The following is a 16,134-nucleotide window of genomic DNA, read 5'->3' as shown; positions in this document are numbered from 1 at the left end:
ATATATATATATATATACACACACTGTTTTTTGGGGTTCTAGCTTACCTCTTCACCGGTTCTTTATCCCGCCTTAATCATTTTTTTTAATACGAACTATACATTTTTTAATTTGAATTGAATATAATTTTGGATTTTACTTGTTTCCTCACATTCTTCGATGTTAGAGATCTCCCCAGGAGCACGAAATTAAAAAGATTAAAGTCAATTAATAATGCAAAAATGTGTGCATTTTTGTAAGACGAAAGTTAATTATCATCCGAGGGAGAAAAAGAATATTTTCGTAATTGTAAAATACAACTGGAAATCGTTTGTGACTGAGGAAATCCTTCTCGACCGAGGAAATCGTGATGGTCAACACATTGTATGAACAAAAATCTGCGAATGAAGAATACCAGGAGGGCAAAAGTTTTGTGGACAAAAGATTCATCCATTGTTTCATTAATGAAGGAGCAATTTGTCCATTTGCAGTTTAAACTGGATATTCTTAGTAGAGTTTTATGTCCTGTGACGTAGTCTTACAAGTGTGATAATTTCAAGCACCGGTGAAGAAAACCTGCGAAAAACTGTCTGGAAATCGCAGAAACGTTGAGACTGTTTTTTTGGCGCATCAGCCCTTTTATATAAGCTTTGTAGAATGTTACAAAACCCATTCACGGTCTTCATACGTGAATAGACAAAAATATAGTGCCATGGATTTTTGTGTAAAAAGGTCGCGTCACAGCCACAATTCTACACACTGATAAAATTGCGTGGGCAAACAGTGACAAAATCAAATTTTTTCTGAAATGAATAAATTCCGGCCGAATAGATTCTTCTAACGTTTCTGAAATTTTTAGATGAGAATTGGTTATTTGAATTCATCGGACTATTGTTCTCATTTTGAGTGTGATTTTCACAACGTTTCAGTCGATGTAACCTCCGACTTTCTCCAGGTGTATCTTGTTCAACTTGGGAATTTGTCCACAAGGACCCGTGGCGCAGTGGTCAGAGTACTTGGAAAAAAAAAAAAAAAAAAAAAATTGTAAAAAGTGATATTCTCCTGAAGGTTGAAAGGTTCAATCCTCCCTGTGGGCGATTGAAAAATACAATTGTGAATTACTTAGGACCTCTATCCAGTTATGGCTGATGGAACAAGAACATGCTACCTTCGTAAAGTAAATAAAGAGTTCCGCTGGAAATTCCATCCAAATTCCTGAGTTTGACAGAAACATTCCCAAGTTGGACAAGAAACACCTGAAGAAGGTCGGAGGCTCCATCAACTGAAACGTTGTGAAAATCAAACTCAAGATGAGAACAGTAGTCCGATAAATCCAAATAATACCAACAGATTCTTCTAATTACGTAATTACGTATGGAGCTGGTCACTACAAAATATATCTTGCCAAACTCAAGAATCTGCACAAAATTTCGAACAGAACCCTTTATTTAATTCAGAAGGGTAACATGTTCTTGTTCTGTCAGCCATAACCAGGTAGTAGTCTCAAGTAATTCACAGTTGTATTTTGAATGCCGCCCGCACTGAATATTGAACTTTCAACCTCCAGAAGAGTATGACTTACAACTGAATTTTACCAAGTACTTTATCCACTACGCCACGGATCGTTCGAATTCAGAAACATGTTATTTTATTGTTTCCATCTTTGCTTTTACACAATATGACATAAATTAAAAGAAACAGGAAAACAGAAAGAAAAGAGACGGCAAGAAAAAAGAAAGAAAAAGAAAACAAAAAAGGGAAAGGAAAGGAAAAATGAAAAAAGGAAAGGAAAGGAAAAATGAAAAAAAGGAAAGGAAAGGAAAAATGAAAAAAGGAAAGGAAAGGAAAAATGAAAAAAGGAAAGGAAAGGAAAAATGAAAAAAGGAAAGGAAAGGAAAAATGAAAAAAGGAAAGGAAAGGAAAAATGAAAAAAGGAAAGGAAAGGAAAAATGAAAAAAGGAAAGGAAAGGAAAAAGGAAAAAAAAATGAAAAAGGAAAAAAAAATGAAAAAAGAAAAAAAAATGAAAAAAGAAAAAAAAATGAAAAAAGAAAAGAAAAATGAAAAAAGAAAAGAAAAATGAAAAGAAAAATGAAAAAAAGAAAAAGAAAAAAGAAAAAAAGAAAAAAAGAAAAGGAAAAAAGAAAAGGAAAAAAGAAAAGGAAAAAAGAAAAGGAAAAAAGAAAAGGAAAAAAGAAAAGGAAAAAAGAGAAAAAGAAAAAAGGAAAAAAGAGAAAAGGAAAAAAGAGAAAAGGAAAAAAGAGAAAAGGAAAAAAGAGAAAAAGAAAAGAGAAAAAGAAAAAAGAGAAAAAGAAAAAAGGAAAAAAGAGAAAAGGAAAAAAGAGAAAAGGAAAAAAGAGAAAAAAGAGAAAAAGAAAAAAGAGAAAAAGAGCGAAAAACCAAAAAGAAAAGTGGGATTTTATAGGTTTTAACATGCATGTCGACAATAGGTGGAAGGGAGCGGAGAGAGAGGGGGAATGAGAAAGCAGCAGGTGAATCTATAGATTAAAAAAATATATATATGCTGATTATTTGTCAAGATAACCGGAAAAGACAAAAACAAAGTGACCTAGAGAGAAATTCAATGTATCGAATTTTTTCATCCATAAATGGACGAGTAAAGAAAAAGTGGGATGAAAGTATGGAAGCGTTGAAAGGATAAAAAAATTAATATTTTTGAAAAATAAATATCAGAAGTTTGTGTTTGTTATTTTTTATAAATTATATTTAGAAATGAGAAGTGACAGCGAATTCTGTTTTTAACCGAAAAAAAAAAAAAAAAAAAATTTGAATAAAATAACCGTAGAAATTAATTCCAACTTATTTAAAAACAACCAAAATTAAAATGTAGAAATATAACATGAATTCAATGAAAAAAAAAAAAATAAATAAATAAAAGCTGGTGTTCTGTCGTTCTTTCGAAGAATGGTTGTCATCGAAATAATTTTATTCTATTCCGAAGGGTTATGAGCAAGAAGAAACGCCAATTAAGCACTGCAATTTTACTGTTTGAAACCTTATACGCAAAAAGACTTCTTACTCGTTCGTAAAAAAGACGTGCAAAGGCAGCTTTCTTTTACTTACTCCACAATATCATTAAAAAAATACACTTATTTAATATTTATTTACTATTAATTACATTTATTTATCTAATCATATATGATATTGAAATATTTCTAACAATTAGCAAAATGTTAGACGAGTTGGGAAGAAGTAGTTTAAGTACAGTGTTACGAAGGAAATTACACGTACGGTTAGATTAAATAAAAAGAGGAAATTTCAATTGGTAATTATATATATATATATATATATATATATATATATATATATATATATATATATATATATATATAGAGAGAGAGATAGATAGATAGATAGATAGAGAGAGAGAGAGAAAATAAAAAAGGAACAAACCGTATTATGTGTTGACCAACGTTTCGTCTTTATTTCGAGACTTCCTCTGGGTGAATGAGATTAAGAAACCAAAAAAAATATACCAGTACAAAAAAAAAAAAAAAAAAAAAAAAAAAAAAAAAACAGGGATGATAATTGGTTTCTTCTTACGCGCTTTCAGAATTTGCAGTCCTGAATATCTGGACGAAGAATTCAAATACCTTACAAACATTCTGAAAACCTTGCAATATCCGATATATTTCATATTGAATGCTAAGAGAAAAGCCACACAAATATTTTCCAGAATAAATAATAATAAAAAATCATACACACCAGACCTTTCTCTCATAAACAGACATCTTCTTTTACCTACACACACCAATAATACAATAATCTATAACACACTAAACAAACTAAAAATTCCTATCGTAGAAACCACATCACTAACCATAAGACATATATTAAAAACCACGAAACATCTCTATAACAAACCAGTTTCCGATGGAGGTATATATACTATTCCTTGCCATAATTGCCATCATAAATACGTTGGTGAAACTCAGCGTAAATTGGAAAAAAGGCTCAATGAACACAAAAGAGATATAAAAAATAGCAATTCTCTAAGTGCATTATTCTCTCATTCATTGCAACATAACCACACCTTTGATTTTAAACAAGCAAAAGTAGTTAAATTTATTTCAAATAAACCGCGCCGGAGACTCCTTGAATCTGCGCTTATCACAATTTCAAGCACTATTAAACAACGTGGAGGTTTCTATAACATAGCGCCATAAATAAGTAAACTGTTATTAAAAGAACATTATTTAACTGTGGACACAGGTTAACTTTCTCACACCATTCAAACACCCCCTGTAATAATTAACACATAATCTCAATCAATAAATTACATAAAAAAAACACTCATTTCATTCCTGTTACAAACTTATATTTAAATTTCAACAGATATATCTTTTTCCCAATAAGAATATAAACTTGCGTTCATAGTTTTAAAATTAAATTAACGACTATATGACATCACTAAAATTTCCTTCTCTTTAACAGCGCCAGCCCCCCTTCCTTTTTGAATTTCCAACATCAATTTTCCGTTTCTCTTAAATAGAAACGCGTCACACTTGCACGTGAAACTTTTTCAAATATTTTGTACTGGTATATTTTTTTTGGTTTCTTAATCTCATTCACCCAGAGGAAGTCTCGAAATAAAGACGAAACGTTGGTGAACACATAATACGGTTTGTTCCTTTTTTATTTTCTCTATTTTGTCGGAATACTATTTCCATTATTTTCATCATATATATATATATATATATATGATTACTTCATTTAATCACATAAATGAATTAGCAAGAAGTAACGTCAATTAAGCATCTAAAATCGCCGCAAATCATTTCGTTTGCATATTTTAAAACTAAACATTAACCAGAACTGAGTTTCCAGGGCATTCATCGTCAAGCCAAAATATCAGCTGACGTGATATTGGAAACAAACACAGACGGAATTTGGTGAACTACATTATTATTTATTTTATTTGGTGGGGGGGGGGCGTATTAGTCCACCGCATAATTAGTCCTCGTAATATATCATATTCAATAGAGGATTGATTCTATAAGAATATATACGCAATCTGCATCAATTAAAATATCATATTTAAGCGAATTGTACGACCGGGCAACGCCAGGCGTCCAGCTAGTACTTTAATATTCTTATTAGATTTATCCATACATAAAACATTAGATAATTCTTACCTCTCTTTTACCACAAACACTATAGACCTTATAATCGTTTTCAAAGCTTGTAGCAATAATATTAAGAGAGTACTTGTAAATTTTTGTATATTTTGTTTTATGTTAAATAAATGTTTCTCGGGGTTTTTATTAGTTTTGTTTTTACTTTGTTGCTCGTTCACGTCCCTAGACGGACACGTAACACTCTAGAATTTCTTTTGAGAAATAAAACAAAAACATGACCATCCTTAATAATAATCAGTACCATGGATCTGTGGCCGATATACATTATTCTGTGACGTTAATAGGTCATGTGACTTTTAGTGAAACGGTCCTCTATTACAATGGTCATGGCTCAGCACCCACCCCAGGTGAACGCTGTTACAGTTACAGATTTGGGGAGTTAGGAGGCCAAATGTTAGGAGTCATGTGATCATGAAAACTTAAAAATCTGTTTTGGTGTCTTAACTATTGACGTTTGCTGTATAAGAACTTGGCCTTCGGGTCAAGATCAAAGTGTAGTGTCTGTTCTTCAGATGATGCACTTCAATTTCTTGTTCTCTGTCAGTGGAGGAGAAATCCTTCATGACAGACAATTGTTTGTTCCTTTTCTCCACATTAAAAAACAACCCTGGTGTCTAACTGCCCCGTGGGGAGACATTGTAAATAGGAACTGACCTTTTACTCAACATATGAGATTTTCTTTATAGACATTTTAGATCGTCCCTTCTAACACACAGTGTTCTTTTGCGGTCTTTTAGGATTACCACCAATGGTGTGCTGTACCTGTACTAGAATCTGTATCAGGTTTGGATGACCTTTTTTTTCTTTTTTTTTTTTTTAAATACAAAGAAAAGGTGGGCTGAATAACATAAATTAAGTTTTGCAAAAGGGAATCGAAAATAGAGAAACCAAAAATACGTAATTGTTCGATGCATTTTATGTCAGGAAGCCAATATCTTCAGACAGCCTGATCCGGTAGCATCAGTAGAATCTATACTATGTTTCCGTTAGAATGACTATTTGTCCGTTTCTCTTTTTCTTGGAAACTACTGGGCCAATCTGGCTAAAATTTTGTATGGACCTTTGATACAAGAATAGATAACACATTCGATTTTTTTTGTTTCGGTTGGACAGACACGTAAGAGTCCCCGCCTTGATTTCTGCAAACTTATAACAGCTGAATTTGTCCCTTTTACTAAAGAATATTGCATTCCATCTGAATGCATTTTACCATAATAGTTCACTAAATAAATAAGATACACAGAATGAACAAGAAAAAAAAATGAACAACATATGCAATACAGTTTTGGTCAAGTTTGATAACAGCTTTTAAAGGTGGGAACAGATATAAAAGCAACAACAAATTAATAAATGATTATTCCACTTTGTTTGGTGTTATTGTCTTTTATGATATACTAGCAGGGTGACCTGACGTTGCCTGGGAGTTAATGATGATCAACCAATGTTTCAAACTCCCATATTTCTATTGTCATCAAAATCGATGAAATCTATCATTTTTCAAACAAATCGATTGATTGCTCTCGTTGGGAATCCATTGCAATGCACTGGGATGAAGCTTCACATGCCTCCCTGCATTGACTTAGTCCACGATACATTGCACTGTAGAGAATCTGCTTTTGATTTTTATAAAACTGTTTTTATATATAACGGCTTGCATTAAAGTTAAAAATGCAGAAGTCAAGTATCATGGTTCAAATATACTTTAAACAAAAACATTTTTAACGTGTACCTGTTATGTCAAAGAACCTACTGTCGATTTTATAAGCCGGTTCTTTCTGCTTGTGTGGTAATAAAATTTCTCAAATGCACTTATGATGCTTGGCTGTATAAGGTGTTAGCTTTGATAAAAATCGCCTGTTCCTTCTTCCAAACTTTTTTTATAAATTATTATTGATACTTTTCAAAGACATTTTGATACAAAACCTATCCAAGAACACTGCCAGATACATAAAGTACATTTGTGTGAAATTTCATAAAAATCGGCCCCTGTGGAGTCTATAGGGAACACACACACACACTTCCTTTTATATAATAGTAGAGTGTGCAGTTCATAAAAGATTTAATAGCGCTTTTAAGTGAAATAGAACATTTACCAAACTTAAAATATACTAGTTAAAAAAAAAGAAAAAAAAAAAAGTGAATCGTTGGTCATCCATTGGGCTTGTGTTAGATCGTTTCAATACGGAAAAAAAATAGGTTAATTTTTAGAAAGTAAAACAACAAAATCCAACAAGTCTTTTTTTTTTGTATTATTTGCATTCTTCGGACTACTGTTCTCATCTTGAGAATTATTTTCACGTTTCAGGCGATGTAACCTCCAACCTTCTTCAGCTGTACTCAGGAATCTTTGTACTGAACTAGAGAATCTGCGCAAAATTTTGAACGGAACTCTTTATTTAATCTACGAGGGTAGTATGCTCTCGTTCGGTCAGTTACGACCGAGTAAAAGTCCTAAACAACTTGCTATTGTATTCTGAGGGTCAACCGCATCGAGAATTAAACCTTCAACCCCCAGAAGCATGTAACTTACAATTTTACTAAGTACTTTATCCACTACGCCACATGTCTTTGCAAACTACTTTGGACTCCTACCCAGTCATTGCTGATGGATCAAGAGCATGCTACCCCCATGGATTAAATAAAGAGTTCTATTGGAAATTCAATGCAGATTCCCAAGTTTGACTATTGGGATTATTAAGGAGTCACTGAAGGAGTGCTCTCTGATTGGATGAAAAATAACCAATCACAGGCTTCCCTTTTAGATCCTCACCAACACCACAAGAACGTTTTTTTCAAATTCTCTCTCTCTGTTGCTTATCGGGGTCTCGATGACAACACGTGCCTGTCTGCTCTCTCCATCATTCAACACCAGACACGTGAGGCTTTTCGACAGCAACTGCAGCACAGAAAAACTCAAGGCTTCCTTTTTTTTCTTCAACCCGGCCAAAACTCCACAGGAAGGAAACATCGTTAACAGGACCTCTATCTCACAGAAGAGATGTTGCGAGTTTGCTTTATCATTATTTGCACGGCAAGTGCTCGACTGAGCTTCAATCTATGGTCCCCCCTCCTCGCCAAACTTTCACAAGAAACACTCGTCTAGGTGAAAACACTATCAATAATTCCCCAACTCTTTATCTGTGCCTAAACCTAAACGTAGATTCCATGAACAAAGTTTCTTTCTTAGAACTACACACCTGTGGAACTCTTCCATTTTCCTGCTTTCCAGCTGACTACAATAAGGTCGTCTTCAAGTCTAACGTAAACAAGTTCTTGATGAGCCGTTCAACTTAAGTTAATAAATTTACCCAATTTCCATTACTAACGATTTATATATTGTCCAATTGACTACTGTACACTCTTAACCCTTATCCTCGAGTGGTCTCTGGCCTTGATAAGTGGTTATGCCTATGTAAAAAAAAAAAAAAAAAAAAAAAGGACGAATCCTACAGATAAGTTCTGCAAAACGCAACTATTTTTGCAAGGAAACATTCTTTCTTCCCTCTCTTTCCTTTCAATACAAGTTTTATAACAATTTACATTTGTGTTCCTTTCTTCTTGTCAACGTCACATTATTTTGTTACCATACATAGTTGGAAAAATCCCTACCTGACAGAAGAATTCCAAATTTGAAATAAAGATTCCAGAGTTCGCCAAAATATACCGGAAGAAGGTCTGAGATTACACCGACCAAAATTTTGTGAAAATAACATTCAAGATGAGAACAGTAGTCCGAAGAATCCAATATGAATTATCAATCCTCATCTCAAAAATAAGTCTTTATTCCATATATTTCTCTCCCTCTAGCTTTGAGTTAAATAGTATTAATACTTGTAGTGATATTTCCTATTGTTTTAATGGACTTTTCCGGTCTTTTTGCTTTCTATATAAGTTTAAAGGTCTGTAGCTGTTGTGATATGGCTCAACACGTGATTGTAGTTCACGTGTATTTAACAATAGCAAAGCTGCCTGGTGTTAGTTGATGCTGAGAAGTGGGAGGCAAACACTTCAGTTTACTTGTCAACTGGCTTACCAATTGTTGCTATCCAAAACACACTTCTATTATTGTACCGTACGGAATAAATCGATTCGGTATCTTAGATCTGTGTATTGTTGCCCACCCAATGATATAACAATAGCCAAACAAAAGAACAAAATTTAGAGATAAAACTCTTTATCTTATAAAGGAAAGCATTAGTAGAGTGACCATGCTGTTGATGAGATTGGATATTAATAAGAACAATATCGTCTCAGAAACGATCGTACTCCAAATCATTGTTTATGTTGAATTTATTGACCTTCAATATTTTTTTTTTCTTAAGGAGGTTATGAACTTTAAATTGACAACTCTACTTTCTTAAATTGCAGATTTGGCAACTTTCGGTAATTCTGAGTTTATCTTGGTTTAGCAATGAAGAGACGGACACCTGCACAGCGTTTTGCAAATTGCAAATGAGACGCTCAATTTACTAAAACATTTGATAAATGAATAATTTCACAAAATGGACTTGGCAACTGGCCACCTTGTTCATGCGAGTTAACATCGTGAGGTTATTTTATTTGGGAGTATGTAGAGTTCCATGTCTATGCTACTAAACCAAACACAATAGACCACTTGGAAGATTATGCCATATATGTGTGAACTGTGATGGCCATATGCTCGAAATTGTATTTAAATTATAAATATAAAAAATTAATATTTGGACTCAACCACATATTTGTATAATAAAAATATTTTTCTGATTTATTTTAATATTAAGCTTATATATAAAAAAAAACAAAAAAAAACAGTTATTTTTATACCTACAGACACTAGTGTTTCATGCTTTTGCAAGCATCAGTACAGGAAGTGACAATTACTACTATTTGGGAACCTTGCTACAAAGACACCTTGGACTATTTGCTAGGACATTACCTCGGGGCCAGCATCAATTTCTACAAGAATTAAGGGAAATTAAACACCTATCAATGTCAAATGCAGACACAACAGTAAAGCAGTCAAGAGTGTTCAAACAATTGTGAACATTGCATAACGCTAGTTGACTGCTTTTTTTTTGTTTTTTATTTTCCCAACAGGGTTCAACTTTAATAATCTAAAAGGGGCTTATGAGTATAAATATTAATTATTATTTTTATTCCAACAGACACTAGTGTTTTATGCCTTCGCATATAAGTCGTCTATATAAGATACTAGTGTTTTATGCCTTCACGTATAAGTCGTCTATATAAGGCACTAGTGTTTTATGCCTTCAAGTATAAGTCGTCTATATAAGGCACTAGTGTTTTATGCCTTCACGTATAAGTCGTCTATATAAGGCACTAGTGTTTTATGCCTTCAAGTATAAGTCGTCTATATAAGGCACTAGTGTTTTATGCCTTCAAGTATAAGTCGTCTATATAAGGCACTAGTGTTTTATGCCTTCAAGTATAAGTCGTCTATATAAGGCACTAGTGTTTTATGCCTTCAAGTATAAGTCGTCTATATAAGGCACTAGTGTTTTATGCCTTCACGTATAAGTCGTCTATATAAGGCACTAGTGTTTTATGCCTTCAAGTATAAGTCGTCTATATAAGGCACTAGTGTTTTATGCCTTCAAGTATAAGTCGTCTATATAAGGCACTAGTGTTTTATGCCTTCGTATATAAGTCGTCTATATAAGGCACTAGTGTTTTATGCCTTCGTATATAAGTCGTCTATATAAGGCACTAGTGTTTTATGCCTTTGTGTATGTCGTCTATATAAGGCAGTAGTGTTTTATGCCTTCGCATATAAGTCGTCTATATAAGGCAGTAGTGTTTTATGCCTTCGTGTACAAGTCGTCCTTTCTCGGGTTAAGCACCGTCATTAATTATATCGCCTGCTACTACTTAGCCTAATACAAAAATAATATTTTTCAGTAATGAATCATCGCTTATGAAGACCCTGGGTCCTCTCGAAAATAAGGGTTAAAGAGATCGTCAGTTGGATGATCATCATCTCCACAAGAGAACATGAAACAATAGTAGAGGTGGGCGGAATATTACATAAGAGAAATTGATTATCCAAGAGAACGGGCTAACAGGTATTTATTTAATTTATTGCAGACTATTATCCTCATCTCTACAGTTTCAGGTGAGAATTGTTTGAAGATAGCGGTTTTAATCCTACCCAAAACCGGCCAGAGGCTTACTTGGCCAAAAAACGTGGGGAGACGACAACAACTATGGATAGCAGTAATTGCTGAGAATGCAGTTAGGAGATTGGCCGAAACGCTGTGAAACAACTAAAAAGATGAGGATAAATCAACAACTGTCACTTGTATATACTGCAAAGCTCTTTGTGTAAACAAAGAGCTTTCAGCATTTAATAAGGTTTTTTAGCGATTCTGATTATTTCCATCTACATCCAAAATATGCTTACTTTCGAACCTTAATCCTGGCTTGAGACAGTTGCTTATCCAATCGCACTGAGGAGCTGTGATGAGAGAATTGATTATACGTCAGTCCGACTGCCATTGTATACCTTGTGCATCATGCTGAAAGACACATACTCCCGGTATTTATAGCAAGTGAAAGAGTTCATTGTTATCTCTAGGGTGGACACCAAACACTGGTTGTAGCTAGACACCAAACACTGGTTGTAGCTATGTTTTACAAGGGGTGGGTGTGTCATATAGAGACCAACTACACTACATTGTTTTTATTATGCGCAACAATTGAAGATATGCCTCGGCGATTCATTTGCATTTATTGCAATATTCACGAATATTGTAAATAAAAGATAAAAAAGAAAAAACAGTAAAGAAAGATCAGAAATCAACCAATCAAATACGATTCCTTTATAAATAACCATTAAAGCACAAAGCATGAAAAGGAGAGACAACAACAACAAAAAAGAAAGAAAAAGAAAAAGAAAAGATGGCCGACAACAAAAAACCGTTGAACCATAAAGCTGATCAATCATTTAAATATTGATTGGAATAAATAAACCTTTTTTTTTTTTTTTTTTTTTTTTGGAAATAGGTCTTTCAGAAAGATTAAACAAATCTAATTTTATTCCTGTCAGACTGAAAACAACAATGCATTTCATAGACATTTTTATTGGAAAATTTCATAATGGAAAATATAATAATGTCCATTTTGTATTGGTTGCACTGCTGCTAACAGAGTATTTAAAATTCTGCTAGATCGGAACGAAAAAATTCTCCAGAAAACCCGCAAGATTTTAATTTTTGGGCAAGTGAAGTCTTGTTTAGCGTCGGTAGGTAATCACCCAGGAGTATCCTGATAAAAGCCAGTCTTTAAAACGAAGATAATGCTTTCGTTTTTGTATCAAATATGTTTTTGTTTTTTTTTTCAAAGTATAAATGAGAAGCTTAAAGTACAGAACAGGCATTCCCTCAGTTTACCAGAATCTTTAAAGAAATGTATATTGAGAGAATGAAAGGCAATCAAGTATTATGACATTGAATGCTTCTGTAATGGTTGCTGCGTGTCTAACAAGGTTTTTTTTTTTTTTTTTTTACATGCAGGTCACCATTTATCAATTATCGGAGAAGGATTATTGTGTGTACAGTAATCAATGGGATAGTATTGTAGTAATACCACCAAGGTTTCTGTCTACAGAGCAATCTGTCTCTCCATCCTCTTGTATGGCAGCAAGTCATGGGTGCCTTATAGACGCCACCTGAAAAAGCTAGAAGCATTTCATACCAACTGCTTACAGCGTATACTAGGTTTAAAATGGTGGCACAGGGTGCCACACAATGAGATACGCAGGCGCACTCAAATGGACCCACTTGAAATAATTCTAACTCATAGACAACTTTAGGTGGCTTGGTCACACCATCCGGATGCCAGCAGAAAGGCTCCCATGCAAGGTCCTCCAAGGGGAACTTGCAGAGGGCAGACGCAACCCTGGGGGTCCACGTAAACGTTTCAAGGACCAACTAAAAACATCATTGAAAAAATGTGGCATAGAATCCAACGCCATCAAACATACTGCTGCTGATCGGAGAGAATGGCGAAACATCTGCCAAGAGGGCTTGGAAACTTCACCTCCACCTATAATAACACAGCGAAGAAGACACCAAAGGCACGTGGCGCAGCGGGCAGACGGCATCTTCCCCTGTGCTGCCTGCGGCCGTGTATGTAATTCACGAATTGGACTCCAGTCACCAGCGAGTCCATCAGGCGTAATCTATCTGGGACTGTTAGGCATGGTGCAACGTCATCGTCGTCAGCGACGGACTACTGAAGAGAGAGAGAGAAAGATTGTAGTAATAGTTAGTATTGGAGATTTGATAAAGTGCCATTACTTAAGGGGGCGGTTCATCATGAATTTGTTTATGTTGGACTTGAAGACATCCAAGAAGTCGGGAGGGAAACAGGCAAGCGACAGAGTTCCACAGGCGTGCACTTCTAAGAAAGAAGCTTTATTCATGGAATCTACGTTTTGATTTAGACACAGATAAAGACTAGCTGGCAGCCCGGTGTTGCCCAGTCATATAATACGCTTAAACATGATATTTTAATTTGTGCAGATTGTGTACAAATTATTATAGAATCAATCTTCTATTGATTATTATATATTATGAAGAATTTCCTCGTGGAATAATTCTCAAAGCAAAAAAACAAAAAAAAAACAAATAAAATAAAAATAATTTTGTTCATCAAATGACATCTGTGTTTGTTTACAATATCATGTCAGCTGATATTTGGGCTTGCTGATGAATGCCCAGGAAAAGTCACTTCTGATTAATGTTTAATTTTAAAATATGCAAAAGAAATGATTTGCAACGATTTTAAATGGTCCCTCTTTTTTTTTATCGTAAATTGAACTCAATCATAAGAAATTTAAATTAATGAACGGTGAGGTACATCTGCTCTTGAACAGGGGATCGTTTGATCTGTAGTCAAATGCTCTATAAATCTCCAGATTAAAAAAAAAAAAAAAAAAAAATGGATTTATTATAAAGAAGAAATGATTTGCTAAGATTTTATTATCTCCCTTGGCCGGTGTAACGTAAAATATTCCCCTGTAAAAATTATTCTTTTTGATCTATAAGAGAGAAAAGCTATTGCTAAGATCGGATTATTTTGATTTTCGATATTTATCGGATGGATTTCTGTAAAAAAACTTATCTAAGAACACTGCCAGACATATAAATTACCTTTATGTGAAATTTGCAAAAGATAGGCTCAGCCGTTTCGGAACCTATGAGGAAGGAGCTCTCTCTCACTCACACACACACACACAAAGTGATCTTTATATAATAGTAGATTATATTTAGTACAACATAATTGCGTTGAAACACTGGTTCCTGTTTAATAAGTGAAGTTAAGCAACGTGAAGCCTGACCAGTACTAGATGGGTAACTATTTGGTTATTCTACACGTTGTCATCTTATGTCTGCAATAGACATGTGGCTGGGGGTCGCTTGTGAATTTCATATTCCCTGTAAACTTCCTCCAAAGGAGGAAGCCAGCATAGCTCGCCCATAGGGCTTATACCACCCTTGGTATTACCGGTTCAGGATCATATTTAGATCAGTTAATCAGGTTAACTTCTATTGCGCTACCCCCATCTGGATGGGCCTCATAATAAGTATGAGACAAAACCATTTAACACAACAAAGGCAAAGTAATGTTAACCTGCGTAAATAATCACGCTTACTTTTATGCAGCTCTGGATCATCTAATTTGCATACGAACAGAGAGAATTCACATTACTTTCGCATAACCCTCAAACAGCATCGTCATTTTGGTTTTTTCTATAAAGTAACTGGACTTTAGAAAATCCACACACAAAAGTCAGTGAAATGTTACGTAAAAAAGACTATTCAAAGAAACATAAAAAAAAAAGAGCATTGTCTGCCAAGAGGTGCTGAAGTGAAAGAGTAAATAAGATTGTCTCTTAATCTAATTTTATTTGTATTGAACTATGTAGCACAATATTACTCTTTGAGTATTTATTAATTTATCTCATTTTGGTCAGTTCTATATTGCAAATATAATAGATACTATTTTCATAGAAATGTTTAATAAAATTTTTTTTTTTAAAAATCACTTTTGTTGCATGTTTTTTTTTTCTATGCAAAAGAAAAAAAATAATAAAAATAATTTTCGTGCTCTCCAGAAAAATATCAGCTTTATCATCAAAACATTTGTTGATTCAATTTTATCTACACTAGTTATACTAAACTCATCCTGTACCTTAAACAATCTAATTTTTTTCAAAATAGAATATGTTTCAAGTTTTAAAATTGGTTCTTACAATAACTGCATTGATGGAAACACTTAAGGATTTGAACTCCCTTTTCATCGTCTACCCTGGAAACTTTTACATAGAAATACAATTTTAGCTTTCATACAAACTCTCTAATCCTTCTTTTAGAGCAGGGGTTCTCAACCGGGATCCACATGGACCCTAGGGGTCCATGGAATATTTCTGGGGGTCCACATGCAAAGCATAACAAAATGGGGGTCCGCAACGATATTTTGGTGGCCCATGAAGAAAACCAACTCAGAATAGTTTTTATTAAAAATCTAATTTCTACTGTAATTTTGTATAATTTTTGTTTTCAATAATTCAAGTTATTTTAACTATAATATTTCTATTTTCCAGGTTTACCCCCATTAAATTGGTTTTCATTTAAAAATAAAGCTTAATTATACAATATTTCTTTGATTATTAAAACCTCAAAATTTATATTAGTGAAAAAATAGAAGATTGTCTTATGACCAATAGTTATGAAGGGCTCCACCAAGATAAAAAGAAGGGAAAAGGGGTCCATGAGTAAAAAAAAGGTTGAGAACCACTGTTTTAGAGGGAATACACAGAATTTAAGTTTTATATAATCTATATAAATAAAGCACATGTATTTATGCATGTATGTATGAAAATATTTAACCGATAAACTCTTAAACTACTGGTTACATAACACTGAAATAAACAGGAAATAGTAATCATACACCAAGGATTGGTTAGAGCAATTAAAATCTGTTTAGATGGATGAA

At 33.7% G+C, this 16,134-nt stretch overlaps 1 protein-coding gene across 7 annotated transcripts in view; it reads right to left on the bottom strand.

The window, feature by feature from the left end:
- The window catches only part of LOC145296077 (uncharacterized), a 500,956-nt gene that overhangs the window by 405,274 nt on the left and 79,548 nt on the right, over positions 1-16,134 (bottom strand). The gene's annotated exons all lie outside the window — the stretch shown is intronic.

The sequence above is a fragment of the Euprymna scolopes genome, chromosome 16 (genome assembly GCF_053919585.1).
Source record: "Euprymna scolopes isolate OS-2025 chromosome 16, ASM5391958v1, whole genome shotgun sequence".
NCBI classification, from domain to species: Eukaryota; Metazoa; Mollusca; class Cephalopoda; order Sepiida; family Sepiolidae; genus Euprymna; species Euprymna scolopes.
This window is presented reverse-complemented; position numbering and strand designations above follow the sequence as displayed.